Below are 10,223 nucleotides of genomic sequence, written 5' to 3' on the forward strand. Positions count from 1 at the left end.
GGAGCATAGTACCTAGTAGTTTAAAGGCTTCAGAGTGGACAAACCTAGACTTAAGGTTTCATTCCTTCCCCAAAGATTAAAGTCTAGTGGCCCTTTGCTTTCCCCTTCCCTTACTCTTTTCTTGTTCTATCCCTTTTCTCTTTCCCTCCTCCCATTGGACTGTTAGCTCTTGACAGCCTGCAAACCCCCTAACTGTCTCTGCTTGTCTGAGCCTAGAAGGTACTGAATATGACACTGTTGCACCACTCCATACATTTTACCTGAACGTTTTGCCACACAATTCAGTTCATGTTTTTATTGTAACACCTAGATAACTCCAGTCTGTCTGTTGGATCAGTGCCTGTGAATTTCCATAAATAGATAATTTTTGAGCCAGTCTCTTTTGTTGTCGACGGGAGGAAGACACAGACGCTCAATATGAGTGAACAATGAACTTCAACTTTAATGGATAGCTCAGTCGCCTTTTATCTAGTTCGAACATAATCAACTCATACATATTGCAAAAACTAAGCTCAGCATTGGCTAACATTTCCCGCTCTTTTCAGTTTGTTCCTCCTTCTTTTAGCCACCGTCCCGCCTTAGGGACTTTCCCAATCGCTCAAGGGCATCGTGTCCTTGATCCTGATTGGCTCTCAGCCAGCTGCGTACGTGCCAGACTCATGTGAGTTGAGTACGGTACTTCACTAGCCCATTGCCTCTTAACTGCCCAACATCAACATGTCCTATTTCACTTAACCATTCCTCCACAATTCCCCCGTTTTTATTTTGCGCTACAAATACCTTCTCTGTGAGTTGCTCTAGTTTCTTAGTTAGGCAGTTAAGGATTATACGTGCAGCAACTATAATCGATATAATTATAAGTAGAAAGCGAAGTCCCTCTTTAACTAAGAAAACCCATCCACCCATGTTCCCAAAAACAGATTTAAGCCAACCTTCAAACCAACTATCTTGTACTACAATTTCTTGTGTATGATCCCTTAACCGTTTCAACTGGTCGTGAATTGACTAACCATGGTCAGAAAGATAAAAGCAGCACATTCCTTCTACATCTTCACACCCATGTCCCTGAGCCAGCAACAAGAAATCAATAGCGGCCCTATTTTGCAATACAGCATGTCTTAGACTCTCCATATCTTGTGACATTTCAGAAAGAACTTGTGTTGTTACATTTGATTGTTTAACAGCCCTACAAGCAAGCTTATTAATGTTAGTCAAAGCGTGTGCAGTTCCCACACCAGGCACCAAAGAAACAAAGAATCTTTCTGCTGGACTGATTAAGGAGGTATTGGGGAGGCATTGGGGAGGCATTGGGGAGGCAAGGACAATCCCCAGACATGGACTGTATATCTCGAAACAAGACACTGAAACTCATGATAAGGAAGCGGCAGACGGACAGAGAAACAAACGTAAGGACTATAAATCTCAAAACTGGACATTGGAATTCATTATAAAGATACAACAAACGGAAGAATTGGCAACAACCAGCTCTCGCAATTAAGAAACATGCCAATTCAGCAGATTCCTGACCAAAGGTGAAAAGTACACTGTGAGGAAGACTCGGGGTCTTCCTCCCAAAGACCCCTGCCCACGTCCCAAAGACCCCTGCCCACAATTCTTGGAAGGCTCTACGCAGGCGCAAGGTGCCAAAAGGCTAATTAGCATGAGAAGCGAGGGAAGGCGGGGATAGGTAATGCATATGTATAGGTGCTTGTAGAATATTGATAGATTGATTGTATAAATTCAAGACTGCTTTTTGCTTTGGGTATGCACGATAGGTGGAGAGATCCCCCGTGCATCCAGCGCTGCAATAAAGAATATACCACTTAAAGGAATTACGGCTTCGATCTTTGAATCAATCTGGCACCCCAGATGGGACGACCTCTCTGCCGGACCGCAGGACCCGCTGGGGACAGGACTCCCTAGGGTACCCCCGGGATTTCCCGGAGGGACTCCTCGACTCACCGGATCACTGCGGAGGCAGACAAGGACCCCATCATTGTAAGTGAGTATATTCTTTATTCTGGTTTGGTTTTCTGGTAGACCGGTCATCTGGGACTGTCCAGTAAGTCGGAAGGTGACTTCTGCAGGACAGTATTTGGTATATACTTTGTGGTTAGTACCACAAGTATATCTGGGGACCTTGGGGTCCATCTGTATCTGGAACTGTCTGTAAGTCAGAAGGTGATCTTCTGCGAGGCAGTGTTTGGTATATACTTTGTGGTAAGCACCAAAAGTATATTTGGGGACCTTAAGGAAAGAGCTCGCTTTAAGGTCCATCTGGAATTGTGTTGTCTATTTCGGTTTTCTGACTCATGGAGTATGGTATTTAACTTTGGTTATTGTTACTGTGATTTTGGCTATTTTTCTGGTGGTAATAGTAGGTTCGTGGCATTGTTATAAGAGAGATATCGTTACGGTGTTACACAGTTCGGTTTTCTGACTTATCGCATGTGGAATTTGACTCTGACTATTGTTATTGTGATTTTGGCAATATTGCTGGTAATAGTAGTTTTGTGACATTGCTACTGAAAGATATTGCGTGCCCGTATTTTTGTGAGTGATACGTTTTGTGATATGCTTTTGTAAGTAACATGTGTATTCTGAAAGTGTAAACTGGAAAATGGGGGGGCAAACAAGCAGTGAAATTTTAAAGAAAAGTGTGTTAGGATGTGTTTTAAGTCACTGGAAGGATATTGGAGGATCTGCCGGTGGAAGTGTGAACAGGAAAACATTGATAAAATATCGTAATCAGTGGTGGCCGCTTTATAAGCTGGAATGTGGAGAAAAGTGGCCCCTAAATGGAACTTTAAACTATAATATTTTGTTACAGTTAATGTTGTTTTTTTGGAGAAGCAGAACAGGATGAAATGTTGTATACTGATGTTTCAGCATCTTGGTGGGAAAAGGTACAGAATTAAGTTGGCCCCTGACTGAGCCTTTGATGATGGCATTAGAGAAGTACAGGTTGGAGAAAGATAAAGGAAGTGTTAAAAGGGTTGTTGAAAGTGTTAAAGGTGTTTGAAGTTGAATGAGCAGGGAAAGAGGATGTAGGAATGATAATAGTTCTGCCTCTGCCCGAGGCAGAGATCTTAAAATCATGGGTGTTAGCCCTTTGGGGCAAAGGGACCATGATGGGTCCGAGAGAGTTGTCACAGAAACAGAAAACCAGTTAACTCTTAAAACAACCTGAGTTCATGTGCGAGCTCAGATTGCCGATGGGACCGCTCAGGGAACTGTGGACAATTGCATTCCCCTGACCGACCCCCACTAAGACCCGAATCATCCTGAAAATTATGAACGGTTAAGTAAATACTAAAACCTGGATGAATTGGGAATTGAGAATATGCTTCCAACAAGGTCTAAAAGAAACCCCTATGGAATTTTTGGACCAACTCTGAAATGTAATGAAAATAAATAAATAAATAAATAAATAAATAAATAAATAAAACGAAACGGTTTGGACCTGGCTTCGGAGGACAAATTGACTAGCCTTTTCCTAGGGTAATCGACCCCTGATTTCAACAGGAATAATGGGGACTTGGGGAATCTACCCTAGCTGATCCTCCACTGGTTATAATGAAGCTAGGGGAGGAATGGAAGTGAAATTTCTTATTGATATGGGGCAACATATTCAGTTCTAAATCAAGCATTAATGCCTTCACAGAATTATTATGTTAGGGTAAAAGATGTGTCGTGGTTTAACCCGGCCGGCAGCTAAACACCACACAGCCGTTTGCTCACCCTCCCCCTCCCTCTCTGGGACGGGGGAGAGAAATGGAAAGTGAAGCCCGTGAGTTGAGATAAAGACAGTTTAATAATAATAATAATAATAATAATAATAATAATAATAATAATAATAATAATACAATGATGATAATAGTACCACTACTAATAATGTGTACAAACAAGTGATGCACGGTGCGGTTGCTCGCCACCCGCTGACCGATGCCCGGCCTGGCCGCGAGCGGTCCGGCCCCCTCCCCCCGGCTAGCCACCCCTATGTATTGTTTGGCCTGGCGTCAGATGCTATGGAATACCCCTTTGGCTAGTTTGGGTCACCTGTCCTGGGTCTGTGCCCTCCCAGCTCTTACTGCACCCCCAGCCTGCCTGTTGGCAGGACAGAGCAAGAAGCTGAGATGTCCTTGGCTTGGTATAAGCACTGCTCTGCAACAATTAAAACATCAGGGTGTTATCAGCACTCTTCTCATCCTAAGCCAAAACATAGCATTCTACCAGCTACTAGGAAGAAAATTAACTCTGTTCTAACTGAAACCAGGACAAGGTGTAACCGAAAAGGCTTATTTTTGTGAACCTTTGAAGTACAAGTTAGGGAAACAATGGGGCATACACAGATTTTTATATATGCCTAACTCCTCATGGGCACTCTTAGGTAGAGATTTATTAGAGCAAGTAGGAGCAGAAATTGTCTTTGAAAAAGGGAAAATGGAATTAAGAATAGGAGAAAAACAACTAATAAATGTGTTAAGCTTGGCACTAATACAAACTGACCCTAAAAGTGAAATACCTTTAGAGATCACAGATCAAGTATGTCCAGGAGTTTGGGCTACCGAAGTCCCTGGAAGAGCTAAAAATGTGACCTTAATAATTATTAAATTAAAGCCAGGAGAGAAACCCGTTAAGGTTAAGTAATATCCTTTGAGGATAGAAGATAGGAAAGGAATTAAAGAGATAATAAATTTTTACAGTATGGATTATTGATTGAATGCGAATCAGAATACAATACACCCATATCGCCAATTAAAAAGGCAGATGAAAAAGCTATAGGCTAGTTCAGGATTTGAGGGCCATAAATAAAATCACTGAGGATATACATCCAGTAGTGGCAAACCCTTATACTTTGCTGACTAAATTAAAGAATAGTCAAGTCTGGTTTACCGTACTGGATTTAAAAGACGCCTTCTTCTGCCTAGGCTTAGCCCCAGAAAGCCAAAACCTATTTGCCTTTGAATGGGAAAATCCCGATTCAGGCAGAAAGACGCAGCTTACGTGGACATTACTACCTCAAGGATTCAAGAATAGCCCCACTATTTTTGGAAACCAATTAGCAAGGGAACTCGAAACATGGATACCTCCGGACACTGAAGGTGCTTTGTTACAATATGTACATGATCTCTTAATATCTACTGAGACTAAAGGGAGTTGTATTCAATGGACTATAAGTCGTCTTAATTTTCTGGGTTTAAACGGATATCAAGTCTCTTGACAGAAAGTCCAGCTGGCTCAACAAAGTGTGACCTATCTGGGATTTGAAATTTCGGAAGGACAACGAGAACTAGGAACTGAACATAAGGAAGTCATCTGCCAGACTCCAGAACCTCAAATGGTAAAGGAGCTACAAACCTTTTTAGGAATGACAGGTTGGTGTCGCCTTTGGATTTATAATTATGGACTATTGGTAAAGCCTCTATGTGAATTGATAAAGATTAACCAGTCAAAGTTAGTCTGGACTGGAGAAGCACAAAAAGTCTTTAAACAACTTAAACAAGAATTGATGATTTTGAAATATCAAGCAATATTGGTAGAACAGGACAACGTGGAAATTGTGATAACTAATATTGTGAATCTAGCCTCTTTTCTTAGTGATGCTCCGGCACAGCCTGTGATTCACGATTGTTTAGAAACTATAGAGACTGTGTATTCCAGCCGACCAGACCTTAAGGAGGAGCCCATGGAAGATGCGGAAGAAACTTGGTTCACGGATGGGAGCAGTTTTGTTATGCAAAGACAACGTAAAGCTGGATATGCTATAACAACTACTCAGCAGGTAATCGAGTCTAAGCCTTTACCCCCTGAAACATCAGCTCAAAAGGCGGAGATAGTTGCTCTCTCGAGAGCATTGGAACTGGCAGCGGGAAAAAGGGTAAATATTTGGACAGATTCTAAATATACATTCGGCGTGGTACATGCTCATGGAGCAATTTGGAAAGAACATGGATTGCTGACCGCTCAGTGAAAACACAAAGTATGCTGAAGAAATTTTAAAATTGTTAGAGGCTGTAAAACAACCAGAAAAGGTAGCTATCATGCATTGTCAGGGACACCAAAAGGGGAACACCGATTTTGAAATTGGAAATCGATTGGCAGAGGCTAAGCAGGCAGCTGAAATAACTGAGGTGAAGGCATTGTCTTTGATACCAGACGGTAAAATCCAAACTATATCCAAATTATACAAAAGAAGACTTAAAATTAATTGAAGATTTGAAAGGTAAAATGAAACCAGATGGATGAGTATATTTAAAAGATAACCACATAGTAATACCCTCTAGTTTGACATGGCCCATAGTTCTTACAGAACACAATAAAACGCATTGGGGAGCTGGCACACTGCATAAGAGCCTGAGTCAGACATTAGTGGGACGATATGATAAAACAAGTAACTCAACAATGTAGCATTTGCTTACACAATAACCCCAATACCAAGAATAGAATAAAATTTGGAATAATCGGTAAAGGAAATTATTCAGGGCAACAGTGGCAAATTGATTTTTCAGAACTCCCTAGAAAAGGGGGATATCATTATTACTGGTTCTGACTGACACGTTTTCAGGAAGGCCTGAAGCCTTTCCCTGTCGAACAAACAAAGCAAGAGAAGTGGTTAAAGTCTTGTTAAATGAAATAATACCATGCTTTGGGATTCTAGTAGCAATGTCTTCTGATAGAGTTTCACATTTTTGTGCACAAGTGGTAGAACAGATAAGTAAGATTCTAAAGATAGATTGGCAACTGCATACTCCTTATAGACCACAGGCAAGTGGACAGGTAGAAAAATGAACCATTTAATTGAACAATAAATAGCTAAAATTGGATAAGAAGCTAATTTGTCATGGCCTCAATCCCTCCCTTTAGCATTACTTGGAATTAGAGTTAAACCTAGAATAAAAGGGAATTTGAGTCCCTTCAAAATCTTATATGGAAGGCCATAGCAATTTCTATTTAGTGGAGAGGACCTAACGCAGTTAGGATCAGAATATTTATATGCTTATATAACTGAACTTCAGAAACAATTAAATAAAGTACATACATTTGTTTTAGGGACCAGGGCTAGAGGGTTGGATCAACCAATCCACCCCTTTAAGCTCAGGGATTATATATATATAAAGACTTTTTCAGGACAACCCCTACAGGAAAAATGGAAGGAAAGTGGATGGGACCATACCAAGTATTACTGACAACACATACCGCCATTAAGATTAAGAAGCAAGCAGCTTGGATCCACAATTCAAGAGTGAAGAAGGTCCCGGCGAGGATATAAACCACCACTCCAATTGGACCAACAAAATTACGGTTTTCCAGATCCTAATGATTGCAGGGGTGCGGTTCTCGGATTCGGGGTGGGCAACTTGGGATGAGAACTTACACCTGACCTTAATACAAACAATTTCTCAAGTAACTAATAAGACGAACTGTTGGGTATGCACCCATCTGCCACAGCATGGGAATAAGGGTGTATCGTTAATCGGGATTCCGTTGCCTGCAAACTTATCTTGGACTAATTTGTGGGAAAACACATCTTGGGGTCAAAAATATGAAGAAGTTTTGGAACTAGAAGTGAGTAGCTTTGTGCTGTTGGAATCTTACTATGTATGTGTACAAAGGTGTAACCCACCTAGGGGTATGGGAAAACAGCATTGTATAAATACGGATACTACTTATGTGGGAAATCAGACATCTTGTAATTGAACAATTGATATTAGTTGGTATAAGTTTAATATTGTCTTTTGTATTACTTGTTTGGAATTGGAAATTGTTACAACGAATGTCCATGTTAGCCTCCTTGACAAATGTGCATGGTAAGGTATTGAGGGGTACATATCATAATGATTGGGAAAGAAAATTTCCGTATTAAGTAAAAGAATTTACTAGATTTTCCAGAAAAGGGGGAGTCTGTACAGTAATAGATACAAGTTGTTGTGTGTATGTAGATCAGAGTGGAAGGATCTCTACCGACCTGAAAGAAATATGGAAGCAGACAAGGGTCCTACATGAGATCAGTAAAGATGATCTTTCGTGGAGTTTTAGTGAAATATGGAATAAGTTAACCTCCTGGTTGCCCAATTTTCAATGGTTGAAACAAGTGTTCATTGCTCTAATCGCATTAGTAGTGTTAGGAATATTTGTGTGCATGTTGTTTAGATGCCTGCTTTGTTGTGTTACTGTAAATAATGAAAGTATCTGATGCAAAAGAATTTGCATGGGAAAAGAAAAGGGGGGATTGATTAAGGAGGTATTGGGGAGGCATTGGGGAGGCATTGGGGAGGCAAGGACAATCCCCAGACATGGACTGTATATCTCGAAACAAGACACTGAAACTCATGATAAGGAAGCGGCAGACGGACAGAGAAACAAACGTAAGGACTATAAATCTCAAAACTGGACATTGGAATTCATTATAAAGATACAACAAACGGAAGAATTGGCAACAACCAGCTCTCGCAATTAAGAAACATGCCAATTCAGCAGATTCCTGACCAAAGGTGAAAAGTACACTGTGAGGAAGACTCGGGGTCTTCCTCCCAAAGACCCCTGCCCACGTCCCAAAGACCCCTGCCCACAATTCTTGGAAGGCTCTACGCAGGCGCAAGGTGCCAAAAGGCTAATTAGCATGAGAAGCGAGGGAAGGCGGGGATAGGTAATGCATATGTATAGGTGCTTGTAGAATATTGATAGATTGATTGTATAAATTCAAGACTGCTTTTTGCTTTGGGTATGCACGATAGGTGGAGAGATCCCCCGTGCATCCAGCGCTGCAATAAAGAATATACCACTTAAAGGAATTACGGCTTCGATCTTTGAATCAGGACCCCACAATTCTACATCATCATTACAGTCAGAACCCAGAGTTTTTAGTTCTTGTTTAATTCTTCTGCTCCTTGTCGAGTTCTGCCATGAGTGTAAATCTGGAGCGAAAAGTGTGAGTCGCCCTAGGTAACACGGTCCTCCAAAAGCATTGGCTGGTACTCCTTGCCATGCACGGTCTCCACAGATCAAAAACATGCCAGAGAGAAGCAACACAGCCGCCGCTGCTTCCATGGTTACGTCAGACAGGCTGCAGGGTCCTGATGTCCGTCCCTCTGCTCTGTGCCGACTCGCCACACGGTGAACTCCAAGCGCAGCGCTGCTCGTGGCGGTGACTGAGGGGGGTGGGGAGGCTCCCATTGCCCCGTAGCCCCAAGGCAGCGTTATCATTCTCTCCGAAGGCGGCAGTGGGCAATGCCCAGCTCCAGCACTTCCCGGCAATCCCAGTCGCTCTGTAGCGGCAGCAGCGACTCTCTGCTCAGCCTGATGTGTAGCTAAAGCGCTAGTGACTGTTCTCCAAGGCTTCAATAAATTTTTTAGCAGACTTAATATCATTAATAACATCATCAAACAATTTATCTCCGAATTTACACCACTCTGTTTGTTCAAAAAACTGTATCAGGATTTGTAAAACAACCCTGCGCTACTGCATATGCTAATAACCCTGGCAAATCTTTTTCTACAATCTATATCTAAAATACTCCGCTTTTCTAAAAAGCATCTGAGCAAATTATACGCCGCTTGTCTTTCATACCTTTATATATACAGTTGCAGCCTTTGCAAAGACCTCGGCGGCGCTTTTCCGGCGGGACCCTTTATAGGCTCATCCTGGGTGCGGGGACTCCCTTCCACCTTCCAAGCTGCGGGTGCGGGGACTCCTGTCCCTTTCACCTTTCAGACCTCGGCGACGCGTGACCGGCGGGATCCTCTCCCGGGTTCGGGGACTCCACGTCCCTTTCACCTTCCCGACGCGGGTGCGGGGATGCTTGTCCCTTCCACCTCCTGGGCTGCGTTGCAGGACCGGATCCTCCCTTATTCCGTCCAACACGTGGCCCAGGATCACTGCCAGCAGTGTCCAAATCCCGTTCAGACCTGTCCCTGCTCGGGCACCAATTTGTTGTCGACGGGAGGAAGACACAGACGCTCAATATGAGTGAACAATGAACTTCAACTTTAATGGATAGCTCAGTCGCCTTTTATCTAGTTCGAACATAATCAACTCATACATATTGCAAAAACTAAGCTCAGCATTGGCTAACATTTCCCGCTCTTTTCAGTTTGTTCCTCCTTCTTTTAGCCACCGTCCCGCCTTAGGGACTTTCCCAATCGCTCAAGGGCATCGTGTCCTTGATCCTGATTGGCTCTCAGCCAGCTGCGTACGTGCCAGACTCATGTGAGTTGAGTAC

At 42.5% G+C, this 10,223-nt stretch overlaps 1 long non-coding RNA gene across 1 annotated transcript; it reads right to left on the minus strand.

Annotated features, from left to right (window-relative positions):
- Positions 1 to 757: 757 nt before the first annotated feature.
- Positions 758 to 9,965, minus strand: LOC311432853. Its single transcript, XR_014690379.1, has 2 exons — positions 9,572 to 9,965; positions 758 to 839 (listed from the first exon to the last, which is right to left on the minus strand). It is a non-coding gene; the product is annotated as an uncharacterized lncRNA (long non-coding RNA).
- Positions 9,966 to 10,223: the final 258 nt, after the last annotated feature.

This window comes from Aythya ferina, assembly GCF_964211825.1.
Source record: "Aythya ferina genome assembly, chromosome: 2".
Lineage (NCBI taxonomy): Eukaryota > Metazoa > Chordata > Aves > Anseriformes > Anatidae > Aythya > Aythya ferina.